General features: G+C 40.8%; 1 protein-coding gene across 7 annotated transcripts in view; it reads right to left on the reverse strand.

The window, feature by feature from the left end:
* Positions 1-26,434, reverse strand: part of PDE4D (phosphodiesterase 4D) — a 773,254-nt gene that overhangs the window by 376,793 nt on the left and 370,027 nt on the right. The window lies entirely within an intron of this gene.

The following is a 26,434-nucleotide window of genomic DNA, read 5'->3' on the forward strand; positions in this document are numbered from 1 at the left end:
AGCTGCTAAAAAATAAGCATCTAAAACCAAGAGTTCCTATTAAACACTAACCCCAATTTAGATCAACTACTGTCACTGTATATAAGGTTACGCATTAAAAAAGATGCATGACATACTGCTGTAGCTCCATAGCAGAACAATTGTGTTTATTCATTTTCCTAAATGAACATCTTCCTTGAATATCAGCTGCTGCTCCTACAATTAGAATATCTAGATGGCAGAGCAAATGTTGTTTATTGAATAGGCAAAATAAAGACATTTTAGAAATGTTAGGTCTGAAAGTATTGTTAATATGTATTAGTTATGTGGCACACTGAGTATCAATTTAGCTGTTTAAAATTAAATTTGCATTCTCAGTGCAGGTTAACAACTAACTCATTTCTTAGGTGTACACAATGTCCTTTTTATGTGATATTACCTTCCATGGATTTATTTCCTAATTTACCAAAATATGGATATGGATGAAAACAAAATATGTATGTATGTATTTACACACTATTCACCTAGGCTGAATTCAAAATTTCCAATGCACAAGCAGTCTCTGTATCTCATTACTAATCCTCACTACCATCCACTTCCTGAGAAAAGGTTCTTTTTTTACATTAAAAATCATTTTTATAAAGGCAACAATGTATACCTAACTTTCAGCTTTTCAAAAAATCCTAACAACTCAAAATGTATCAGACTTGAAGGACCATTGATTGCAATTTGGGATTGGTGTTGGACTAGACTTTGTTACTCCTGTGTGAAGTTGAGGCCTCACCTCTGCAAAGTCCTTCCCTGCATATTATGAGATTTTAAAATGTACATTATTGACCGAATAATCTGTAATGGCTCTGTGGAATATATTATAACCAGGTTGTCTTTTAAAACTATAAACTCCTCCATCTCCACAAGCTTTATCCTCACAAATGACCCATCAATAATAAAGTGAGACAGGAGATAACTAGGGCATTGTTAGCGGAAGTCTTCGACTGAGTCTAGGTGACTACAACATATAGGGTGACATTCTGACCCCAATGAAGTAATTTTTACCCATATATTTTATGAACAGATTTGTTTTTTAGAGATCATGTGATGTGGTTGCATGAGAGGGAATAAAAGGTTTTTCCTATCTCCAAAGTCTGGTTCAACTGTGGTCAATAACTTGGTGTTAATCCTAGGGAGTTGAGGTTTTCTTGCTGCGAAGAATTTTCATGTTATTTTGCAAATAGTGTTGTCTGCTACTGTGGACACAGAAGAGTATCTTAAGGAGCCAAACACTGGCTGTCCTCTGCTTGTGTTCCAGCTAATGGTACTCCCTGAAGCTCTGGACATGCTGTGGGATACAGAGTGTGAGTTGGATCCATGCCCCCAAAGGTCTTCAAAAGACAGGAACACGTACTGGTGGAGACTTTTCCTAAGGGAGTGAGAGGGCTGTAGGGTGCCAGTGTGACCTCTCCTCAAGAAGCCAATTCTTGGTAATGACAATTCTGCTAAATATCAACCAGTACTCAAGCTCCCACTTTTGATAAAGGCCACTGAAAAGGGTACATTGAGGCAGCTCTGGCAGTTTCTTGAACTCAGAGAGTTGCTTGACTCAGAGAGTTGCTTGACTCAGAACAATCAGATTAGACTTGGATATGGATGAGAAACTGCACCATTTTCATTATAGTTTGGGAGCTTAATACAGTAAAATCTCATTCCATAGGTAAATTAGTAATAGAAAGGTAATGGAGGTGTCATTTGATTTATAAAAATCTGCAGAGTCATGATTTCAATGGTGTCACCCTCTCTGGTGTGTCAGGGGGACTCGCTCTCCCCTGTCCCAGCTCTCAGATCCAGGTCTTCTCTGGTTGGTGGAAATTTTGATAATACAATTTAATCTGAAATAAGCTGAGCTGGGTATCATTCGAAAGCCCTTTCTCCCACAGACATAAAGGTATCAAGCATGACAAACCTAGAACAATGATGTAGATACGTATTCAAGAACATGTTAAAAAATCATCTTTTTAAAAATTATATAACACAGGGATACACTGCTTACATAAAAATACATTGATCTTTGGTAATCCTAGGGAAGTAGGACTGAAAATATTTAATCATCAAAGTCATCATAAGTGTCATCTCTACCTACGACAGCACTGCTGAACATGTTATCACACTGTTCTCATCTTCACCACACGCACACATCTCCATACAAGGCAGGCTGCTGGCCAAACATTTGCAGGGTGGCAAGCATCTTCTCCTTGCACATGAGCATTTTGATTTACTGCAGGATTGATTCAGGAGCGCATGGTATTTCACACATAACTGGTGTGATAAATCCATCCTCCAAGACCCATCCATGCCCAGGAAGGGTCGGTAGTTTTGAACGTGCTTGATCATCCCGGAGCCATTCCATTGCTTGATAATTTGCCTTCTTGATATATGATATAAATTCACCCTTTATCAGTGGCAGTTTTTCTCTGTTTGTCTGCTTCTTGGGAAACATCCACAATGGTAAACTTGGCATATGAATGCTTCCCGTGCATTTACGACCTCATCAGTAGTTCTCTCGCAGGTTCCGAGCACCTTGAGAGTGAGGAGAGTGTCTTCAGAGGCTGAATCAATACCTTCCACTAAGAAAATTTGGTCTTTCCTGCCAATCTTCCAGTAGCATTACATCCTGAAAGGGTATGGAAACCTGGCAGTGTGGTGGCTTGTGCTGGTCCAAGTGATAGGAACACATCTCCGGTTGATGTACAGTGATTCTGTTGCCCAGCAGCAGGCAAAAAACAGAATCTTGAGGTGAACTTTGCCGTAGGTTCAGTATTTTCTCTGTGCACTTATATAATGTAATGTTCAGCCAAATCTCAAACACTTCCTGGTTTGTCAAGAGCTTGCACCTCAGCCATACTATATATGATTGCTTTGCTGAAAGGTGTCTGCTGATATAAGGTACAGGTCACATTGTCACTAGGTGCTGGCTTGCTGAGACCATGCACAATGTGTATTAGTTTGCTTTTTGCCTGTGACATATACGTTGTTCCATCACATTGGAACATTGATTGTGGTACCACAGAGAACATGTACTGTTTCAAAGTCTCATGTAGATCAACACCACGCTGAGATCTTCAAATGACCAGGAGATGAGCAAACAATGACCTGTCTGTGGCTAGCTCTCTAATAGCCCCTGCCACCTTCACTCTGTCTTTGCATTTGAGCACAGATTTAGTCTGTTTTTCTTGAATGGAGCCTATTGATAGATGGACCTGGGATAATTATTTGGGTTTTGAAGGTTTTATACAAGTTCTAACCCAAAGTATCCATTCAACTGACATTGTTAGCTATCTCATCTGAAGTCTGCTTTTTTCATGATATTAATGACTCCAGTCTGTCATCTACAAATAGGCTGCCAATGTGAGTAAGCTCCTCCTGTAGCTTAAGTTTAACCCTCTTTGGCATTTAACAGCACCTAATGATGATGGCACTTGATTGCTTCTGGGGAAGTCATCCCAGCTGTGCTTAATGTCTCATTCAAGATTCAGTGGAATTCTGGGGATGTAAGGAAAAACTAGGAAGGAGCAATTGGATGGTGTGGTATGTGCACCAATGACTTTTCATTGCTCTATTTTCATGTTCTAAAGCTGCATCTGAACCAAGTGCACAGAAGGGAAAAACCCAATTTGCTTTCTGAAATTCTGCCCATATGTCTGGGTCAGACCTTTCTACACCTCTCGTTTCAGCAAAGTATCAGGCAATAATTGCAGGGTAGTTAGTTAAATCCAAAGCAAAAAAGTATTTCATGAGGTCTTACAGTGGTGTGAGGTGCAAATTCCAATTAGCAGTCCTGACAGAGCGAATTAAGAGCAGCAAAGACTCAATTATCTTCCTGCATCCCTGCATCATTTCTGAAAGCTCCCTGATGCTTGATATACTTCTTTTCCAGGGAAGGATGGGAAGGATGGTCCTGTGGTAAGGCAATTGAATACTACTCTAGAAAACTGAATTCTGACCTTGCCTTTCCTACAGATTTCCTATTTCATGTTGGACAACTCACCTAAACCACAGGTGTATATTAACAGTTTTCCTTATTTTCTGGGTACCCAACTTGAGACACCTTTGGCATTTGATTTACAGAGTTGCTGAGCAGTCACAATTGCAGCTGAAGTCAATGAGAGCTATGCTCAGAACAAGTAAAGTGCTATAAATGTAAGTTGAAAACTCAGGCCATAGACACCTTAAATTGAGCACCCAACATTAATGGACACTTTTGACATTAATGTCTCTGTGCCCCAGTTCCCATCTGTAAAAGGGGAACAATGCCATTTTACTTCACAGGAATATTGTGAAGATAAACTCATTAATATTTGCTAAGCACTGAGATACTAGAACACAGAAAGTCCATGAGGAAATTAATAAGTCAGTATTCAGAGCAGTGTTTGAACAGTGTTGAATGATGTGTAGTAAAAAATAGGGCTGTCAATCACAGTTAACACACGTGATTAACTCAAAAAAATTAATTGTGATTTTAAAAATTAATCGCAATTAATTGCACTGTTAAGCAATAGAATGCAAACTGAAATTTATTAAATATTTTTGGGTGTTTTCCACATTTTCAAATACATTGATTTCAATTACAACACAGAATACAAAGTGTACAGTTCTCACTTTATATTTATTTTTGATTAAAAATATTTGCACTGTAAAAAACAAAAGAAATAGTATTTTTCAATTCACCTAATACAAGTACTGTAGTGCAATCTTTTTATCATGAAAGTTGAAACTTACAAACGTAGAATTATGTACAAAAAAGTAACTGCATTCAAAAATAAAACAATGTAAAACTTTAGAGCCTACAAGTATACTCAATCCTAATTCAGCCAACCACTCAGACAAACAGGTTTGGTTAAAATTTGCAGGAGAGACTGCTGCCTGCTTCTTGTTTACCATGTCACCTGAAAGTGAGAACAGACGTTCGCATGGCATTTTTGTAGCCGGTGTTGCAAGGTATTTACATGTCAGATATGCTAAACCTTCAAATGCCACTTCATTCTTCGGCCACCATTCCAGAAAACATGCTTCCATGCTGATGATGCTCATTAAAAAAATCATGTGTTAATTACATTTGTGACTGAACTCCTTGGAGGAGAATTGTATGTCTTCTGCTCTATTGTATCTCTCCTGCTCTGCATTCTGCCATATATTTCATGTCATAGCAGTCTCGGATGATGATCCAGCACATGTTCATTTTAAGAACACGTTCACAGCAGATTTGACAAAACGCAAAGAAGGTACCAATATGAGATTTCTAAAAATAGCTACAGCACTCAACCCAAGGTTTAAGAATCTGAAGTGCCATCCAAAATCTGAGAGGGATGAGGTGTGGAGCAAGCTTTCAGAAGACTTAAAAAAGCAACTCTCAGATATGGAAAATACAGAACCCGAACCACCAAAAAAGAAAATCAACTTCTGCTGGTGGCATCTGACTCAGATGATGAAAATGAACATGCGTCGGTCCGCTCTGCTTTGGATTGTTACCAAGCAGAAAACCCATCATCAGCATGGACTGATGTCCTCTGGAGTGGTGGTTGAAGCATAAAGGGACATATGAATCTTTAGCACATCTGGCACGTAAATACATTGTGGCACCTGCTACAATAGTGCTATGTGAATGCCAGTTCTCACTTTCACGTGAAATTGTAAATAAGAAGTGGGCAGCATTAGCTCCTGCAAATTGTAACCAAACTTGTTTGTCTGAGCGATTGGATGAAGTAGGACTGAGTGGACTTGCAGGCTCTAAAATTTTACTTGTTTTATTTTTGAATGCAGTCTTTTTTTGTACATAATTCTACATTTGTAAGTTTAACTTTTATGCTAGAGAGATTGCACTATAGCACTTGTATCAGGTGAATTGAAAAATACTATTTCTTTTGTTTTCTTTATTACAAGTATTTGCACTGTAAAAATAGATATAAAATGAGCACTGTACACTTTGTATTCTGTGTTGTAACTAAAATCAATATATTTGACAATGCAGAAAACATCCAAAATATTTAAAGAAATGGTATTCTATTATTGTTTATGTGACGTGGGATTTACATGAACTTGTGACCATATAGATCATTGTTGCAACCAAGGTCCGATAGTTGCACCAAATCTTGTATAAAGGAGTCAAGTAAGGTGTCTATGGAAAGGTTGTAATTTTCTAGTTATGATTATGCTGTCTGTATGTGTGTATCATTCTTGTATTTGAAGTTATGAATATTGGCTATGTACCTGTAACTCCATGTGTTTGATTCTAAGTAGCATCAGTGAAGCATTTGGTCAGCTTCTTGAGAAAGGACTATTCTGAGTAAGTGCCCAATCAAGAAACATTTAGCTGACAATGGACTTTGGGAGACGCCAATCCACATTTGAGCTTTCCTGGGAACGTTCAAACTAACATGTAAACAATGGTATCGGCCTGCAAAAAGCTGAATCATTCATAGACATGTGACTTGCCCAGGTGGCTACAAACTCCATCTTGTTGCTGTGATTTTGCAACAAGAACAAAGGGGTTTCCGCCCACAAGAGAGAGAATATAAAAGGCCCTGGAAGCCTCTCCATTTTGTCTTCAGCTGGCTCAAGAGATGGCCTCTCCACCCCAAAGAGACGCCTGAAAGAAACTGGAACAAAGGACTGTAACTATAGGGGTGTGAGTGATTGCTGGACCCAGGCCATAAACCACAAAGTTGGTCTGAAAAGGATTGGGCCCAGACTAGGAAGGAGTCCAGTCTGTGAAAGAAGCTTATTGGAATATCTCAGAAGGTGAGGTTTACTTGTATTCAGTTTCTTAATGTATTAGGCTTAGACTTGCATGTTTTGTTTGATTGTGTTTGGTAACTGACTTTGTTCTCTCTGCTATTACTTGAAACCACTTAAATCCTACTTTTTATACTTAATAAAATCACTTTTGCTTATTAATTAACCCAGAGTAAGTAATTAATACCTGGGGGAGCAAACAGCTGCACATATCTCTCTATCAATATTATAGAGCGCGGACAATTTATGAGTTTACCCTGTATAAGCTTTATACAGAATAAAACGGATTTGGATCCCATTGGGAGCTGGGTGTCTGGGTGCTGGAGACAGGAGCACTTCTTAAGCTTTTTTCAGTTAAGTCTGCAGCTTTTGGGGGCATGGTTCAGACCCTGGGTCTGTGTTGCAGCAGGCATGCGTGTCTGGCTCAAGAAGGCAGGGTTCTGAAGGCCCAACCTGGAAGAGAAAATGGGCTCAGAGGTAGTTTCAGCACATCAGGTGACAGTCCCCAGGGGGTCTCTGTGACCGAATCCATCACAGTTTAACAGTGTGATTAATCGTGATTAATTTTTTTAATCATGATTAATTTTTTAAATTACTTGACAGCCCTAGTTAAAAAGGATACAATGGAATAGTGAATAGCTGCATATTCAGTAAATACCATCCATCCCATGCACTTAATGAGTCTGGGTCCTGTGGAAAAATAGTATGTGATCACGTAATTAAGACTATCATAAAGTGTATGCAGAAGGAGACTGAATTAAGATTGAATTAAACTTAAGTCTGGCATTTCGTAATTTCTGAGTATTGATTTTGTAACCTTACCACTTCTAATGTAGCTTTGTGTATGCAATGTGAAATATTTCAGGTGATAAAGGAGTCTGGATTTTTGTAGACCAAGAAAATATTTTAAAAGGAATGTTTCTGTATTAAAACAAACAAAAGGGTTGTTCCTTTATCCTGGACTTTAAACATCAGGTTTTGAACTATTGCAATTGCTTTACATCAGGTTTTGAACTATTGCAATTATGACACATCTCTTTGTGCTGCAACAGTCACATTGTTTGAAATGCTACGTGAAACATGTCAGGATTTCTGATCTCTGTTGGACCTGAACTTTGGTTATAATATAGAAAACTGTGCACCGACTTTCCACTGAAATCACTAGAGAACCTGCTTTTACACAGGTAAAGCTTCTGAATTTCTTCTGTGGTATTTTGACAGGTATGCTATTATGGTGTTCTTTTCAAACAAAAGAATTGCATTACTTCTTTTGTAGGAAGTATTGTGGGGTAGAGTTTCCTTTCCGTTTTCAAAGCTTTGAAAGTAATTAGTGGTTTAGTCTTTCATTCCTCATAGGTAATGAATATATCTGCATTTGGAATATGTCTATAACTGCTATACATTTTAATTTTCAACAAGATAAAACAAAAAAACAATGCCATCCTGTAGCAAATCATTCTGAACATACAAATGGCTTAATTGTACCAAATGAGTGACTGCTTTCCAGGGTAAGTTACAGAGCAGAAATGAGGGGAAACAATGCATTTCACCCTGTGTTTGCACAAATTATTACTTCACACCTTAGCCAAATTTAATCAGCATGTGTTGAAATTTTCTACATAAGTGAGGAGAAAGGTACAAACTAAGCCATTATCTCACTTTCCTAGCTTTAAACATTCACTCATTTACTGTAATGCCTAAGTAAACACCATTGAAAAGCTTTGACACAAAAGACTATTTTGGCTCAAGGTGGGGGAACTTCAGACCTGGAATTTCAAATCCACTCAAACATGTGGCTTCTTTAAGGGCTGAATTAAAGGGCACTGGATTGCTGGAAGCTAGTCATTCATTGTACTAAATGATCATTACATCACCAGAAGAAACTGTTTGCTGGTGTGCAATGTTCATACTTTTGGGATTAGAAAAGCTAGAGATGAGCCCTACCAACATGAACACTATAGAATGCTTTCTATAGTGTCACAGGGCATGCCTGTCCTGTAGCACCCCTTGCTGGCCAAGTGGGGTGCTGCAGGAACTCCCTGCCTCAATTTCCTCTCCTCTCCTAAGGTGTTCTGTCTCTCCAGGGATTCACATGGCTTAGCCCTCCAGCTGGGTCACTCTCAACATTCAGTCTCTTTTTGGGGTAATAAAAGTCCAAACAAACCAAAATTACTTTTCTCCGACAACTGGGCTCCTCTTCAGCCCTCCCTCAGGGTTCAGTTCCCAATCCCTTATGGGTTACCTTTCAGTCTCTGTGGCTCAGGAATAGAGCCTTGACTCCTAGGCTCCTTCCCTGGAGTCTCCTCATGGTCTCAGCCCCTCTAGGTTACCTTTCCCTCTTCTGTGCTCTGGGATATGGTGCTGACCTACAGGATACTTCCCTGGAGTTCTTCCAGACCTTGCTTCACAGCCTTCCACGGGAGCCACACTTGCTCCTGCTTCCTCAGGTTCCTTTCTTCAAGCTGAGTTTTCTTAGCTCTTTTAAAGAAATCACTCCACCAACTGAGACCAGTGTGGGAGGGGACAGGTAGCTAATTTGGCACAGATGTGGGTCAGCCCAGCTATCCTTAAACAGCCAGCCAACTCATGACATATGGATTGAAAGTAGCCTTTTGCATGGTCTCCAGGCAAAGACAGTCATCCTCTCCCCCTCCCCACCCCCCACCCCGCCAGGAATATTAAGATAGCTAGGGTAGGAGGGAAGGACTCAATATCTCAGGGGATAATTTTGCCAGTGGGGAGACTAGATGTTTAAAGAAACTCATTCCAAACTCCCTAAGGCAGACCCAGGGAGGTCACTTAGAATACATCTACACTGTAAAAAAACAAAAGTGCGGCAGTGAGTCTCAAAGCTTGGATCAACTGACTTGGGTTCATGGAGTTCACGCTACAGGGCTAAAAATAACAGTGTAGGTGTTCCCACTTGGGCTGGAGAACAGGCTTTGAGACCTGGCAAGGGGGGTCTGGCACCATGACAGAACTTGTCAGCTTCCAGAAGAGGGGTGATGAACAGGCACCTCCTTGCTTGTTTATGTAGTGCTTCGCCAGTAGGTTGTCTGTTTAGATTAGCATGGTGGAAATTCACAGAACAGGTACAAATATCATACAAGCTAGTCTAATGGCTCGGAGTTTTGGGACATTTATGTGAATTTCCTAGACCCCTTGGGACCAGGTCTTTAATATCCTTCTCCTGAGTTTTGTATTTGTACTTCTTTCAATGTGTAGATCCCTAACAATTGCGGCATGCCCTTAAATCTTCAAGCAAATGGAACACTTCATTGTTCTGCTACTAAAGATCTCTATCCTTTCAAAGGGCAGGCCCTCCAAAGTGGATGTACTTCTTTCTTTGAGAATGTTGGATGCTGCTCATGGTTATGGCCATAGCTATCAACCTTGTGGCTGTGTCGAACACATCCACAGCCACTTGTAAAGCCATTTTCACAACCACCTGACCCTCTGTCATTATACTGTTCACTTTCTCACTATTCTCCTGTGGAATCTTGACCAAGATTCTTTCCCAGGTGTAGTAGATATATTTTGTGAATGGGGCCTGCTAGTTTGCAACTTGGAGCTGTAATGAGGTGGAGGAGCATGACTTGTGCCTGAAGAGGCCCAGTTTATGAGGGTCATTTTCCTTTGGGGTGACCTTGGTAGGCATGGACATCTCTTGCACTACAGATACCATCAAAGACTCTGGATTTGGATGGACACAGAAATGTTGAAAGCCCTTGCTGTGATCTGGTACATCTTTTCAACTTGTTTAGCTGTGGATGGAAGAATGGATGGGTCTGCAAAAGTTCCTTTGCCAGCTCAAATATGCCCTCATTGAACAAAAAGGTGATCTTGGCCAAGGTCAGTATATCAAAGAGCTTGTGAGACTTTTCCTGGATCACCTTGGTTTCAATGTCTGGGGTCTCTCCAATCCAGTACAGGATACCCTAGAACACCCTGAAATCATCAACCACCGGTCTCAGGGTAGCTGGTGTCATTGTTCATCTGGCAATAACTATGACTCTTTTGGAGGGTCAGCGGTTGCTGCTCTCCCTCTATTGTTGCCTCGAGCTTCTTCTGGAAGCCAATGTCCAGCTCCAGTACGGGAAGCGTCTTCCTTGATGTGTAGGAAGGGGATTTGCTCCAGGATAAGTGATGACGGTCGCCAATATGGCCAAGGGAATGTAATAAAGATGCGGGACAGGTTGAGGATGGCTGGCCTAGTGCCACTCATGTCTTGATGCCTCACTCCAGGTAGGTCCATAAATGGAGGGCTTCCAGTACCCTCCCCAAAGTCAGTTTCCAAAGGTAGTGGAGAGGGGTCCTTACTTGATGTCATCAAAATGAATAGGTCAGTGAGGGCAATGAAAAGTATACTTTCTCAAATGCTGGCGCCTTAGAGTGTTATGGTCCGAGAGCCTGGAAATGGTCTCAATGCAAAGGTTGACTTGGGAGAGGATATTAACTCCTCCTTTAGGATGTAGTTCAATCCCTTGCTGGATTCAGCCACTGGTACCAATGTCAATGCCTGAGTTGGCACTGGGTCACCCCATCCCTATTTGGTGCCAATGATATGCCTTGCGTCTACATTCTTAAAAGTGGTGGAGTACTTGGAGGCTCTATCTTTGGAGGAATGGTATTTGTGGTCCCTATTATGGGATGATTCCACATGATGTTTGGAGCTATGTTCATGCTCCATCTGTCTCTGCTTCTAGGTATTGCTGTTTGGTATCAGGGGCACAGATGCCAGGTGTGTCACTACAGGGGCCAGAACTGAGGCTGTTCGTGCCAAAGCTGCTGTTTTCCTGTGTGGTGTGGCGGCTGCCACACAGGGAGAAGAAGGGGTTAAAAGCAGCACCAGGAAGGCTGTACAGAATGCACTAATCAGGAAAGGGCTTACTGAGCCCACCAATAGAGGAAAGGCTTGCAGGAACAGCCAGTCAGGGCCGGTGAGGGCATATACAAAGGGCTGCTCAGGGAAGGGAGTCTCTCCCTGGAAGGCAAGGGAGAAGACTGGCTGCCAGAAGAAGTGCCATAGATAAAGCAGTGCTGGGCAGGGGCAGCAAAGTGCAAGGGTGCTGGCTGACCACTACCAAGCTGGGGCCTTGCTACAAGGGCTGAGAGGGTGCTAGGGGTCTGGGGGAAGTGGCCCGGGGAAAACAGGCAGCAGTTTGGAGGAGGGCAGTAAGTGGCTGCCGGCTATAGGGTCGCTGAGTCGGGACCCAGAGTAGCGGGTGGGCCTGGGTCTCCCCTCCCCCGCACCCTGTTGCACCTCACTTGCCAATGATGAGAGTGGCCTATATCCAGACTGCAGTTTGCCCGAGGCGAGGGGCTGGACCTTGGACTGCAGTTGGCCGCTGAGGCAAGTGGCGGAACTAAGGAGGGATGGTCCCCCAGAAGGGAAGAGCACTGAGTAGGGCACAGCCAGAGGGCTGTGTCCAGAACAGGACACCATGGTCTGGGAAGCGATGTGGGTTCCAGAAGTGGAGGTGAGAATGACGATGGTTCAGACACCACTTGACGAGGGTGCTCCGGTGAAACAAGAGCTAATTCCCAGGATAGCCAGCAGGAGGCACCACAGCTGTGAGTCCCACCGCACTACAGTCTGGTTGAAGGCATCAGTGTGGGCATTGCTGGTGTTCTTTTTGCCTTCTTCTTGCAGATCGTGGAGTAGGGTGTTTGCTAGTAAGAGCCCTGGCTGATGATGACTTCTTCAGTTCCAGTCTGGTGGTTACTGCTTACTCAGGGTAAGCAGGGACCCAGAGGCACATGAGATGCATACGCCGCTACAGTGAGATCCACACGGACATGATTGGAAAAGGGCTAATGTAGTGCCCATCTTTAAAAAAGGGAAGGAGGGGGATCCTAGGAACTACAGGCCAGTCAGCCTCACCTCAGTCCCTGGAAAAATCATGGAGCAGGTCCTCAAGGAATCAATTCTGAAGCACTTAGAAGAGAGGAAAGTGATCAGGAACAGTCAGCATGAATTCACCAAGGGCAAGTCATGCCTGACTAATCTAATTGCCTTCTATGACGAGATAACTGGCTCTGTGGATGAGGGGAAAGTGGTGGACGTGTTGTTCCTTGACTTTAGCAAAGCTTTTGACACGGTCTCCCACAGTATTCTTGCCAGCAAGTTAAAGAAGTATGGGCTGGATGAATGGACTATAAGGTGGATAGAAAGCTGGCTAGATTGTTGGGCTCAATGGGCAGTGATCAATGGCTCCATGTCTAGTTGGCAGCCGGTATCAAGTGGAGTGCGCCAGGGGTCGGTCCTGGGGCCGGTTTTGTTCAATATCTTCATAAATGATCTGGAGGATGGTATGGATTGCACCCTCAGCAAGTTTGCAGATGACACTAAACTGGGAGGAGAGGTAGATACGCTGGAGGGTAGGGATAGGATATAGAGGGACCTAAACAAATTAGAGGATTGGGCCAAAAGAAATGTGATGAGGTTCAACAAGGACAAGTGCAGAGACCTGCACTTTGGCCGAAGAATCCCATGCACCGCTACAGACTCAGCAGCAGTTCTGCAGAAAAGGACCTAGGGGTTACAGTGGACGAGAAGCTGGATATGAGTCAACAGTGTGCCCTTGTTGCCAAGAAGGCCAATGGCATTTTGGAATGTATAAGTAGGGGCATTGCCAACAAATCAAGGGATGTGATTGTTCCCCTCTATTCGACATTGGTGAGGCCTCATCTGGAGTACTGTGTCCAGTTTTGGGCCCCACACTACAAGAAGGATATGGAAAAATTGGAAAGAGTCCAGCGGAGGGCAACAAAAATGATTCGGGGACTGGAACACATGACTTATGAGGAGAGGCTGAGGGGACTGGGATTGTTTAGGCTATGGAAGAGAAGAATGAGGGGGGGATTTGATAGCTGCTTTCAACTACCTGAAAGGAGGTTCCAAAGAGGATGGATCTAGACTGTTCACAGTGCTAGCTGATGACAGAACAAGGAGTAATGGTCTCAAGTTGCAGTGGGGGAGGTTTCGGTTGGATATTAGGAAAAACTTTTTCACTAGGAGGGTGGTGAAACACTGGAATGCGTTATCTAGAGAGGTGGTGGAATCTCCTTCCTTAGATATTTTTAAGGTCAGGCTTGACAAATCTCTGGCTGGGATGATTTAGTTGGAGATTGGACAAGATGACCTCCTGAGGTCCCTTCCAACCCTGATATTCTATGATTCTATGATATTCAAAGAACACTTTTAAATCAATTGGAAAGGGTGTCATCAGCATCTTTTACCACCTCATAAAAGCAAACAGAATGTTAGGAGTCATTAAGAAAGGGATGGATAATAAGACAGAAAATATCACATTGCCTCTATATAAATCAATGGTATGCCCACATCTTGAATACGGCACGCAAATGTGGTCACCGCATCTCAGAAAAGATATATTGGAATTGGAAAAGGTTCAGAAAACAGCAACAAAAATGATTAGGGGTATGGAAACTCTGCCATCTCAGGAAAGGTTCATAAGGCTGGAACTTTTCAGCTTGGAAAAGAGAAGACTAAGGGGGGATATGATAGAGGTTTATAAAATCATGACTGGTGTGGAGAAAGTAAATAAGGACATGTTGTTTACTCCTTCACATAACACAAGAACAAAGGGTCACCAAATGAAATTAATAGGCAGCAGATTTAAAACAAACAAAAGGAAGTATTTTTTCCACACAATGCAGAGTCAACCTGTGGAACTCCCTGCCAGAGGATGTTGTGAAGGCCAAGACTATAACAGGATTAAAAAAAGAACTAGATAAGTTCATGGAGGATAGGTTCCATCAATGGTTATTAGCCAGGATAGGCAGGGATGGTGTCCCTAGCCTTGTTTGCCAGGGGGGAGGGATAGCTCAGTGGTTTGAGGATTGGCCTGCTAAATCCAGGGTTGTGAGTTCAAACCTTGAGGGGGCCATTTAGGGATCTGGGGCAAAAACTGGGGATTGGTCCTGCTTTGAGCAGGGGGTTGGACTAGATGACCTCCTGAGGTCCCTTCCAACCCTGATATTCTATGATTCTAAGCTGGGGATGGGCGACAAGGGATGGATCACTTGATGATTACCTGTTCTGTTCATTCCTTTTGTGGCACTTGGTATTGGCCACTGTCGGAAGACAGGATGCTGGGCTAGATGCACCTTTGGTCTGACCCAGTATGGCCGTTCTTATGTTCTCATTGTTCACTTCTCTAAATCATTAATACATTAAACAACAGCAGTTTTAGTACAGAACCTTAGAACCACCCCTTTGTTAACATTTTGCCATGTTGAAATTTGAACCTTTACGCCTATTCTTTGTGATCTACATCTTTGCAAGTTTCTAATCCATGACAAGACTTTCTCTAAAACCTATAGATCTTGCGAGTGACTTTATCAAAGGTCTTTTGAAAGTCCAAATAATTTATTTAATCTGGTTCACCTTTAGTCACAATTTTTTGGACGTGCCCAGAGAATTCTAGAAGATCAGAAGCAGAGTGATTTTTCTTTGCAGAAGTTGTGCGGGTTTGATAGGGCACTAGTTTGGGTGTCAGGAGAAATGGATTTATTTCTGGATTTACTTTTAACCTGCTTTGTGACCTTGGGTAAGATGCTTCAAATTTCTCTTCCTGAGTTCACCCATCTGTAAAAATGGGGATTATTAGACTCTCCTGTGGGGAAAAAAAACTTGCAGATCAAAGTATAACAGTACTATAAAAGAACTATGTATTTCTATTTTTATGCCACATTCAACTAGGTGTTTCATAATCCCCTATTGTTTCAACCAGGTTTCCTGGTCTGCAATTCCCAGTAGAACATTTACTGATTTTTTTAATGCAGTTGCTTCCCTCTGGTATACTACCCAGCTGATATTAATTAGACTGTTGTTAGATGCTTGGCCTCTTTATTCTTAAATGCTTTCAGAGCATCCAAATCTTGACATATTGTTACTTTTTATCTGTTTGTTCCAGCAACTTCTCTTTTGACACTTCAGTGTCTCACATAACCTTCCCTTTATTCCTTGAAAAAGGTAGAGCTTGGATAAGAGTCCTCTGTGAGAAATCTGATGCAGAGAAGTCATATAGGGCAGGAGACTTCAAGGTACTGAGCACTCTAGGTTTGATCCAGCAAAATACTTAGAAACATGCTTAACTTTAAGCTCCCATTAATGGGATTTCTCACTTACTTATAATTAAGCATGAAGTTAAGAGTTTAACTGGAGCAAGTAAAAGTGCTCAGCACCTTGCATGACCTTAATGTACTTATTCTTTTTAATCTCCCAATCCAGTGTCCATTAGAGTCATTGGACAGCCTCCCATTGACTTCAGGCCCTAATTGATCTGTTAATTGCCCAGTAGTCCAGCAGGTCCATAGATCCTCTTACAGGTTTCCTCATTCTAATATACTTAAAGAATTTCTTATTATTTGTTTTCATGTCTTTAGCTATTTGCTCTTCAAATTTCCACTTAGACTACCAAAGTTTGTGTGCCTTTCTGTTGGTCTCTTTAGAGTCAATAAATTACATATGGATTCACAATTCAATGCCACTGCAAGCAAGGTAAATATGGAACGTGGGATATTCTATATATCAAGTATGCTGAGACTGCTTGTGAAAACTGGAGGTAATTCTGATATTTAATAAGCCCTGTGCAAGGGAGCACTTTAATGCAATTTTGAGCTCTTCAATTATAAAAAGCAATCTGGAGAAAATATAAAAGACAACTATAATTTTAAAGAAACATAGACAAGTTAAAAAGGTGGGTTTTTTCATACACTTATTTTTTCATTTTCAGGTACTTTCTGGTTCTGTACAAGACTGGAGACTTAATATAAAAAAGGGTGGTCTCATAATTTTTCTCTGGTCCTACCAGAATGTGGAAGAACTAGAAATCTCAGGAGAAATTATAAATTATAACATTTTTCAGTTTTATAAACTTCATAAAACAACTTCTTGGCACTTTACAAATATTAATCCTAAGAACTAATGCTCACAGAACCGACAAAGTAGACATTATCCATTGCAGTAGCCAGCAGCCACAGTCATGCATTGCAGAGGGTAGAGGGTAACCACAGCCATGATTTTGACTTTGGTGGTCTCATGGTTTGAGGAAAGAGCAGCGCCTGTACTCTCTGACCCATCTGGCAGAAATGATTTAGCTGTATTTAGAGAAGGATTACTCCCTTCACATTAGTTTCAGAATTTTAACAAGTGGTGGTTTCCAAAATTCCCTCCAGTGCATTGGTGTTTCCTGTCTGCTAGAGTACCAAGCTCAGTTATCCCTCTAAACTGGCCCTCTCCATAGAGTGTTGCTTATTGCGGCGGGAGTTTCTGAATAAACTGAATGGTATTAAGGTATGGTACAGATATTAAATATACAGTACAGGACCACAACTTCTGCTGATCAGGTGAGCTAACATAAACATGTGATGATAGCTATTTATGTATTTGTGATTTGAATTGGGGGTTTAAAATCTATCTCAGCTGCAGTGTAAAAACGCAGGTATATTTCCTTTCCTGCTGCCATCTGCTGTTATCTCACACTGTGACAGCTTTTCCTTAATTATCTCAACTCGTTTGTTCAATACCAGAACTTATGCCAGTTCCATCTCCCACAGATATAGAAATTTTACTCCCATGACAGCTTTTTAGGAGACCTATTCTTCCTTTCATCTGGTGAACAACTTCTTTCAGTGTTTGGTTTCGAGATCTGCACAGCAGTGAAACACCTATTCCAAGATATTAGACATGCAGAACAACTTGCCTCCACATTCCAATAAAAGCTTGTTGGGTGCCTAGACAACAAAAGTTAGATTTTGTTTTAAATAAAATATACAAGCTTTTAGGTCAATAAGATCCTGCTGCTAAATACATGATTTGCCTTTATTCTTTCTTTTTACAGAAAGAACAAGAGTTGTATACATTAAATTAGCTTTGCAAGGTACAGTTTAGAAAAATAACAGTAGAACAAACAAGTTAATGCTATTAAAAGAATGGAACTTAAAAGCTAGCTAATCATTTCAGGTAAAACATCAATATTAAAAGAAAGACTGTTAAAAAAAAACAAACCTCCAAAACACGGATGCATTTCCAAAGGGATCTCCATTGTGTCTACATTTGTAAACACACAGTTTAGTCTGAGCCATTTTTCAGCATTGTCACTTATAAGTGCAAATGATGGAACTTATATGCACAAGACCCAGTTGGACATAGTTTGTGCTCATAAATGAGATTCTACCCATGTAAATACTAACTTTTGCATACAAATAATTCTCAAAACTAAGTGAGAGTGATTTCTGCATGTGCAAACTGGGGGCCCTATTTATAAATTTGGCCTTTTGCTCATTTATCCCTCTTGGGGACATGAGAAAGTCATCCCCATGCCACAAAATTCAATCCCTTGCCTCATAATACTTAATAATAATAATAATACATAATAAAATATGGCCATGTTTAGCCTTGAGAAAAGAAGACCGAGCGGCAATAAACAGATAAGAGTTTTTAAGTATGTTAGGGGCTGCTATGAAAAGGACTGTGATCAATGCTTTTCCATATCCACTGAAGGGAGGACAAGCCTAAAGCCTAATTAATCTGCAGCAAGGGAGATTTAGGTTAGATAATAGGAAAACCTTTCTAGCTATAAAGACAATTAAGCTCTGGAACAGACTTCCAAGGGAAGTTGTGGAATCCCCATCAGTGGAGGTTTTTAAGAAGAGATTAGACAAGCACCTGTCAGGGATAGTGTAGGTTTACTTGTTCCTGCCTCAGCACAGGGCATTGGATTTGATGACCTCCCAAGGTTCCTTCCAACCCTATATTCCTATGATTCTATGAAATACCTAGCTCTTATATAGCACTTTTCATCAGTAGTTTTCAAAGTGCTTTACAAAGGAGGTCACTATCATTATGTCTGAAGGGGATTTGACCATCCTCTTTCGAAGAAGCGACAATGGGAAATTACTTTCCATTCTGAAGATTGTCCACAAGTGATCACAAAGATCCCTTCTAATCTCACATAGATGCTCCTGGTTAGGAGGCTTTGTAAGGCTCAGATAAGGCATTACTATCGGTCAGGCAGCATTCCATATAAAAGGGATCAGTATGAACAGTGCAAATGTCAGGCCTATCTCTCACACCTAACTTCTGCCATATATGATCCCTACAAGAAAAATAAATGGGGGAGAGGAGGGAAGATGGGGGAGAAGAAGAGATAAAGCAGCAGAAACTTTCACCGCAACAAACTGAAGAAAAGTCAGGAATCACTTCCCTCCCTTCAAAGATTTATATGAAATACAGTTTATTTTTTCAGTTTACAGAAAGAAAAAGATACAGTCGTCTCATTTCCCTTTATTGTATCAACATAATTATAAAATGATGCTGTTTATTGCAGTATTTGCCATTCTTCAATTAGAGAGAAAGCTTTTAAATTAATGAGCCAGCCAGCTACTTGGCTACGTCACCTGTACACTCTTCATTATACAAAGAGTAGATTATAGCAATAGGAATTACTTTGAATAAACTATGTAACAATTTACAGTGACATTTTTGATGAGCTCTCTTTCTCATCACTGGATTAGCCCCAGAAACTTCACTGAAAGACTAATTAACACTGCACTGCTCTCTGTAGATTATATAGTACAATACACCACAGAACAAATCTTTTCTCCTTACTTACTCTGATTTGCACTGCTGATATTGACAACTCTTGTGTTCTGAAACCATGGTCTTGACTTACCAAACGGAAATGTTCAGAATTTCTGACATTTTCATTCTATATTATTTTCAGCCAATATTACTTTTCTTTTCCCCCCTGATGTTGTCAAAACAATTTTAATAGGCTTTTAATCGAAGTAAAGGTCAGTAGCACGCTCTTCCCTGAAAAAAGGAATGTACTGCCACTAAAATATCTGGGATATAAAATATATGAAAGGAATCACATCAGTCTCCTTAGCCTTCTTTTGCTTTTCTTTTATGCACCTGGAGTTTTATTAACTGGCAGAAAATAAACTCTTCTGATGCATGGTTCAATTAATCCTACCTATGTTATAGACAAAAAGAGTGGTGGAAGTTTAGTTAAGGTTTAAAAAGGGTTCCATAATAACTTTCTGTTTTCACTGGTTCTTAACATCTTAAGAAATTCCTCCTTTTGGCCTGAAATTTTTGTTTGTTTTTTAAAATGATGAAACGGTTAATTAAGATGAAAAATATATATACTTTTCCACATTACTATGAAAATGTCCCCTTGTTCTTCTGTTATCGGACAAGGAGAACTGAAGTTCCTATCTCCCTCCTATAAACCACCATTTTACATACTTGTATCATGCTTCCTATTATTTATCTCCTTTCCAAGGTAAACAATCACAATCTTTTTAATCTCTCTTCATATGAAAGTTTTTCCATGCCGTTAATCATTTTCATTGCCTTTCTCTGAATCCTCTCTAGTTCAGAAGTATTATTTTTGAGATGTGGTGACCAGTACAGCACACATTATTTCAGATGAAGATGCACTATATAATATAAATTCTCCATATTGTTCACCAGGACATTTCTTATGAAATCTAATATCTGGTTTGCTTTTTCAACTGCACCTGCAAACTAAGCAGAAGTTTCCATTGAGTTGTCTAAAATGATACCCAGTTCCCTTTCTTGAGGTGATACAGTTAATTTACAATTTACAGGTTACTAATCTATAATTCTCCAGATAACCCCTAGATTCTTTTACAAATTACATTTAAAAATCTACCTTAAAAGAACATTAAGGTGGTAAAGTCAAGCAGTCAAAAGTTAGGAAATGCCCCCCTTGTGCATATGCATTATGATACTGTTTTTAATTATGTGATCACATATTAATTTGTGCACAGTCCTCTTTGGGCTAAACCTCTCACTGGTTCTGTTCATAGGTTATTGTCATTCTTCTCCTCATCACTGACACCTCTTTATCTAGTTCCTGTGACAGCCTTGTTTCAGAAATTGCCTTGACCCTGGTCACTCGCAAACTGAACTAAATGCTGCTTCTTAAATATCATCTAGCAGGCTTGCTTCTTGGTCATGCATCTAGTTGCATGACCCTCTCCATCACAGTCCAATAAAAAGGGAAGAAACCCAGCACACATGGATAGTCTGTGCTTCCCAATCCTCTTAAAAACCCTGCTCAGTCTGTGATGGACCCCCAAACAAAGTGTCCAGCATATATGAAATGGCAGAAGATGTTATGCACCTCAACATACACTATGCTAGGTCTTTTATATTAAAATGACCTCTATATCAATGTATGACAGGGACTCCAGACAATAAGAGAAACATCTGTTGCTGTGCTGTTACCAATTGTAATTCAAAGTAAACTGCAAAAAAATGTTGACTTTGCACCTATGTGATTAGGTAGGTATTTCAGCAAACTTAACAGCTCTGCTTGCAAGAGAAACTTGGATATTGTCCATAATTCTTTAGACTTCCAAAGTTTCATTAAATTTAAATTTTTAGAGGAATATAAGTTAAAACTGTTTGAAAAACATGAAGAGCCTTAAACAAGAACCAATATTTCCAGATTATATTCTTGCATCAGTGTGTTTTAAGGTATTTATCCTTTATGTGAACAAAAAGAAATGTCTCCTATACTATATATACATTATGCAAAGTGGCCCACTTGTATGAAATCAAAGCACTCTGAAACAACTGAAATACTATAAACTTGCAATTTTTAAAAAATGGATAATGTTTGTATGTTAAAGATTTACTCTGAATATCTCCGAGACCTATTTCAAAATGCACTAAAACTATTTTAAAATATAACTTTAATCTAAATGTGTGCAATTTACAGACGTTATAGTACTTTTTGGGAAAACTAGCTGATAAAGGCTTGGGAGCCTTTTCTATTAAATGGGTTCAAGAATCATCTACAATTTTCTTATCAAAACCAAGATCCTGGCCATTTATGCTCATTAAAGCTTCCCTGGGACTTTTCATAGTTTGTAAGGCCAGAAGGGACCCCTGTGATTATCTAGTCTGACCTCCTGCGTAACACAGGCCATAGGATTTTCCTGAATTAATTCCTGTTTGAAGTAGAAGATGAATTAGATATCAAGGGTGAAATCTCATGCAACAGAAAGGTTGTTTACTCCAATACTCAGCTCAAATTCCAATTTACATAATTATATTCTGCCTACATAAAATTTCCCTATCAATTTTTTATTAGATATAGACATTTAACTTCCTTTCTTATATTTCTGTAATGTTGCTGTGCACAATCATGGATGTACATATCACTATGTAGTGATAAGTAGAGATCTGCACACATACACCTCTCTATATAAAATTACTTTGTAAACCATTTTAGATCCCTCTGGATCTATGTAAATATAAGTCTTTAAGTCATTTGCATCAAAAACCTAAGTAATTTAAAAAATATTTATGGGAAAATTATATTTTTCAATAACGAAAGGCATCCAAGTTGTGATTATTAAAATACTGAGGTCCATCATAGTGCTTTTCATCCAGACAGTTCAAAGCACATTACAAAGCAGGGTAAGTATTAGAGCTCGTCAAAAAATGGCATTTCTTTCCACAGACGATTTAGATTTTTTTGGCAAAACTGAAAAAAAATGGTTTGGGCATGCTGCTGCGGTGTCTTATGGGAGTTGTAGTTCAGATGCATCATGTCATAGAATCATAGGGTTGGAAGAGACCTCAGGAGGTGTCATAAATATAAAGGGAAGGGTAAACCCCTTTAAAATCCCTCCTGGCCAGAGAAAAAAATCCTCTCACCTGTAAAGGGTTAAGAAGCTAAAGGTAACCTCGCTGGCATCTGACCAAAATGACCAATGAGGAGACAAGATACTTTCAAAAGCTGGGAGGAGGGAGAGAAACAAAGGGTCTGTGTGTCTGTCTATATTCTGTCTTTGCCGGTGATAGACCAGGAATGGAGTCTTAGAACTTTTAGTAAGTAATCTAGCTAGGTACGTGTTGGATTATGATTTCTTTAAATGGCTGAGAAAAGAACTGTGCTGAATAGAATAACTATTTCTGTCTGTGTACCTTTTTTGTAACTTAAGGTTTTGCCTAGAGGGGTTCTCTATGTTTTTTTAATCTAATTACCCTGTAAGATATCTACCATCCTGATTTTACAGGGGGGATTTCTTCATTTCTATTTACTTCTATTTTTATTAAAAGTCTTCTTGTAAGAAAACTGAATGCTTTTTCATTGTTCTCAGATCCAAGGGTTTGGGTCTGTGGTCACCTATGCAAATTGGTGAGGCTTTTTATCCAACATTTCCCAGGAAAGGGGGGGTGCAAGTGTTGGGAGGATTGTTCATTGTTCTTAAGATCCAAGGGTCTGGGTCTGTAGTCACCTAGGCAAATTGGTGAGGCTTTTTACCAAACCTTGTCCAGGAAGTGGGGTGCAAGGTTTTGGAAAGTATTTTGGGGGGAAAGACGCGTCCAAACAGCTCTTCCCCAGTAACCAGTATTAGTTTGGTGGTGGTAGTGGCCAATCCAAGGACAAAGGGTGGAATATTTTGTACCTTGGGGAAGTTTTGACCTAAGCTGGTAAAGATAAGCTTAGGAGGGTTTTCATGCAGGTCCCCACATCTGTACCCTAGAGTTCAGAGTGGGGGAGGAACCTTGACAGGAGGTCATCTAGTCCAGTAGTTCCCAAAGCCGGTCTGCTGCTTGTTCAGGGAAAGCCCCTGGTGGGCCAGACCAGTTTGTTTACCTGCTGCGTCCGCAGGTTTGGCTGATCGTGGCTCCCACTGGCTGCGGTTCGCCACTCCAGGCCAATGGGGGCTGTGGGAAGCTGCATGGGCCAAGGGATGTGCTGGCTACCCTTCCTGCAGCCCCCACTGGCCTTGAGTGGCGAACCGTGGCCAGTAGGAGCCACGATTGGCCGAACCTGCGGACGCAGCCGGTAAACGAACCGGTCCGGCCCGCCAGGGGCTTTCCCTGAACAAGTGGCAGACTGGCTTTGAGAACCACTGATCTAGTCCAACCCCTTGTTCAAAGCAGGATCAACCCCAACTAAATCATCCCAGTCAAGGCTTTGTCAAGCCAGACCTTAAAAATCTTTAAGGAAGGAGATTCGACCACCACCCTAGGTAACCCATTCCAGGACTTCACCACCCTCCTAGTGAAATAGTTTTTCCTAATATCCAACATAGACCTCTCCCACTTCAACTTGAGACCATTGCTTCTTGTTCTGTCATCTGCCACCACTAAGAGCAGCCTCGCTTCATCCTCTTTGGAACCCTCCTTTAGGTAGTTGAAGGCTGCTATCAAATCCCCCCTCACTCTTCTCTTCTGCAGACTAAATAAACCCAGTTCCTTCAGCCTCTCCTTGTAAGTCATATGCCCCAGCCCCCTGATCATATTCATTGCCCTCCACTGGACTCTCTCCAATTTGTCCACATTCTTTCTGTAGTGGGGAGCCCAAAACTGGACACAGTACTCCAGATGAGGCCTCACCAATGTCGAATAGAGGGGGATGATCACGTCCCTCGATCTGCTCGCTATGCCCCTACTTATACATCCCAAAATGCCATTGGCCTTCTTGGCAGAAAGGGCACACTGTTGACTCATATCCAGCTTATCGTCCACTGTAATCCCAAGGTCCTTTTCTGCAGAACTGCTGCTTAGCCAGTCAGTCTCCAGCCTGTAGCAGCGCATGGGATTCTTCCATTCTAAGTGCAGGACTCTGCACTTGTCCTTGTTGAACCTCATCTGATTTCTTTTGGCCCTATCCTCCAATTTGCCTAGGTCATTCTGTATCGTATCCCTACCCTCCAGCGTATCTACCTCTCCTCCCAGTTTAGTGTCATCCGTGAACTTGCTGAGGGTGCAATCCGTCCCATCATCCAGATCATTAACGAAGATGTTGAACAAACCAGCCCCAGGACTGACCCCTGGGGCAATCCACTTGATTCCTTTCAGAGTAGCAGCTGTGTTAGTTTGTATCCTCAAAAAGAAAAGGAGTACTTGTGGCACCTTAGAGACTAACAAATTTATTTGAGCATAAGCTTTCGTGAGCTACAGATCACTTCATCGGATGCATGCAGTGGAAAATACAGTGGGGAGAGTTGATATACACAGAGAACATGAAACAATGGGTGTTACCATATACACTGTAATGAGAGTGATCAGGTAAAGTGAGCTATTAGCAGCAGGAGAGAAAAAAAAAACCTTTTGTAGTGATAATCAAGGTGGGCCATTTCCAGCAGTTGACAAGAACATGTGAGGAACAGTAGGGGGGGAAAATAAACATAGGGAAATAGTTTTACTTTGTGTAATGACCCATCCACTCCCAGTCTTTATTCAAGCCTAATTTAATGGTGTCCAGTTTGCAAATTAATTCCAATTCAGCAGTCTCTCATTGGAGTCTGTTTTTGAAGTTTTTTTGTTGAAGAATTGCGACTTTTAGGTCTGTAATTGAGTGACCAGAGAGATTGAAGTGTTCTCCAACTGGTTTTTGAATGTTATAATTCTTGACGTCTGATTTGTGTCCATTTATTCCTTTACGTAACACCCATTGTTTCATGTTCTCTCTGTATATCAAATCTCCCTACTGTGTGCATCCGATGAAGTGAGCTGTAGCTCACAAAAGCTTATGCTCAAATAAATTTGTTAGTCTCTAAGATGCCACAAGTACTCCTTTTCTTTCCACTTGATACCATCTGCCAACTAGACATGGAACCATTGATCACTACCTGTTGAGCCTGATGATTGAGCCAGCTTTCTATCCACCTTATAGTCCATTCATCCAATCCATACTACTTTAACTTGCTGGCAAGAATATTGTGTGAGACTTTATCAAAAGCTTTGCTAAAGTCAAGGTATCCCCCTGCTCCTCTATGGGCTGTTCATCCTGGCTGGACTAAACCTCCTATGGCACACCATAATCTCCATTCTTGCTGAGCATTATGGGAATCCCTAGGTGTGACATATCATTGTAATTGTAGTCAAGGTGGGGAACTTGGCTTATAGAGGATGGGGGCACAAGGTAACCAAACTACAATTCCCATGAGGCACCATGGCTCCATATCTGAAACAAAATTTTAATGTTTTGGATGAAAACCCAAAACCAAGTTTTCAGGGGTTCATTTTTTGATGAAAAGTTACTATTTTCTGCACAAAGCATGCTTTGGGGAGTGGGGGAATAGCTTAGTCCAAATCTAATTTTTCATTGAAAAACTGTTTTGACAGAAGATTTCAACCAGCCAAAGTATCATTATCCCTTTCTTTTAGATGAGGAAACGGAGGCACAAAGAGGTGAAATGACTTGCTCTAGGCCAGAAACAGATTCCAGGTTTTCTGAGTCCTCCCAGTCCAGTGCCCTATTCCCTCAACCACACAGTCTCCCAGATATCAATTATATTCCAAACTTTCAGAATGAAAAACAAAACTTCCTTTCCTTGATTAATTGTGATGCTAGTACAATGGAGAGAACTCAGTGACATCTGCTGTTCATCTGGGCAGCCAGCAGGTTCAAATTAATATTTCATGAACACTAGCTGTAATCTTCTATCTCCTTTCATCAATACCAGACAAATAAAAAAGCCTCCCTGTAACAGCAGAACTCTTCAGAAAGAAACTACAGGGGTACCTTAAAACTATTTGCAATCCTTACCCAATCAGGTAATGGCATTCTTCATTGTTATTGCCTTGTTTTTACCTCATTTGTTACACTTCAGGCAGGTACTTAGGCATGGTACATTTTCT

This window comes from Lepidochelys kempii, chromosome 5 (genome assembly GCF_965140285.1).
Source record: "Lepidochelys kempii isolate rLepKem1 chromosome 5, rLepKem1.hap1, whole genome shotgun sequence".
NCBI classification, from domain to species: domain Eukaryota; kingdom Metazoa; phylum Chordata; order Testudines; family Cheloniidae; genus Lepidochelys; species Lepidochelys kempii.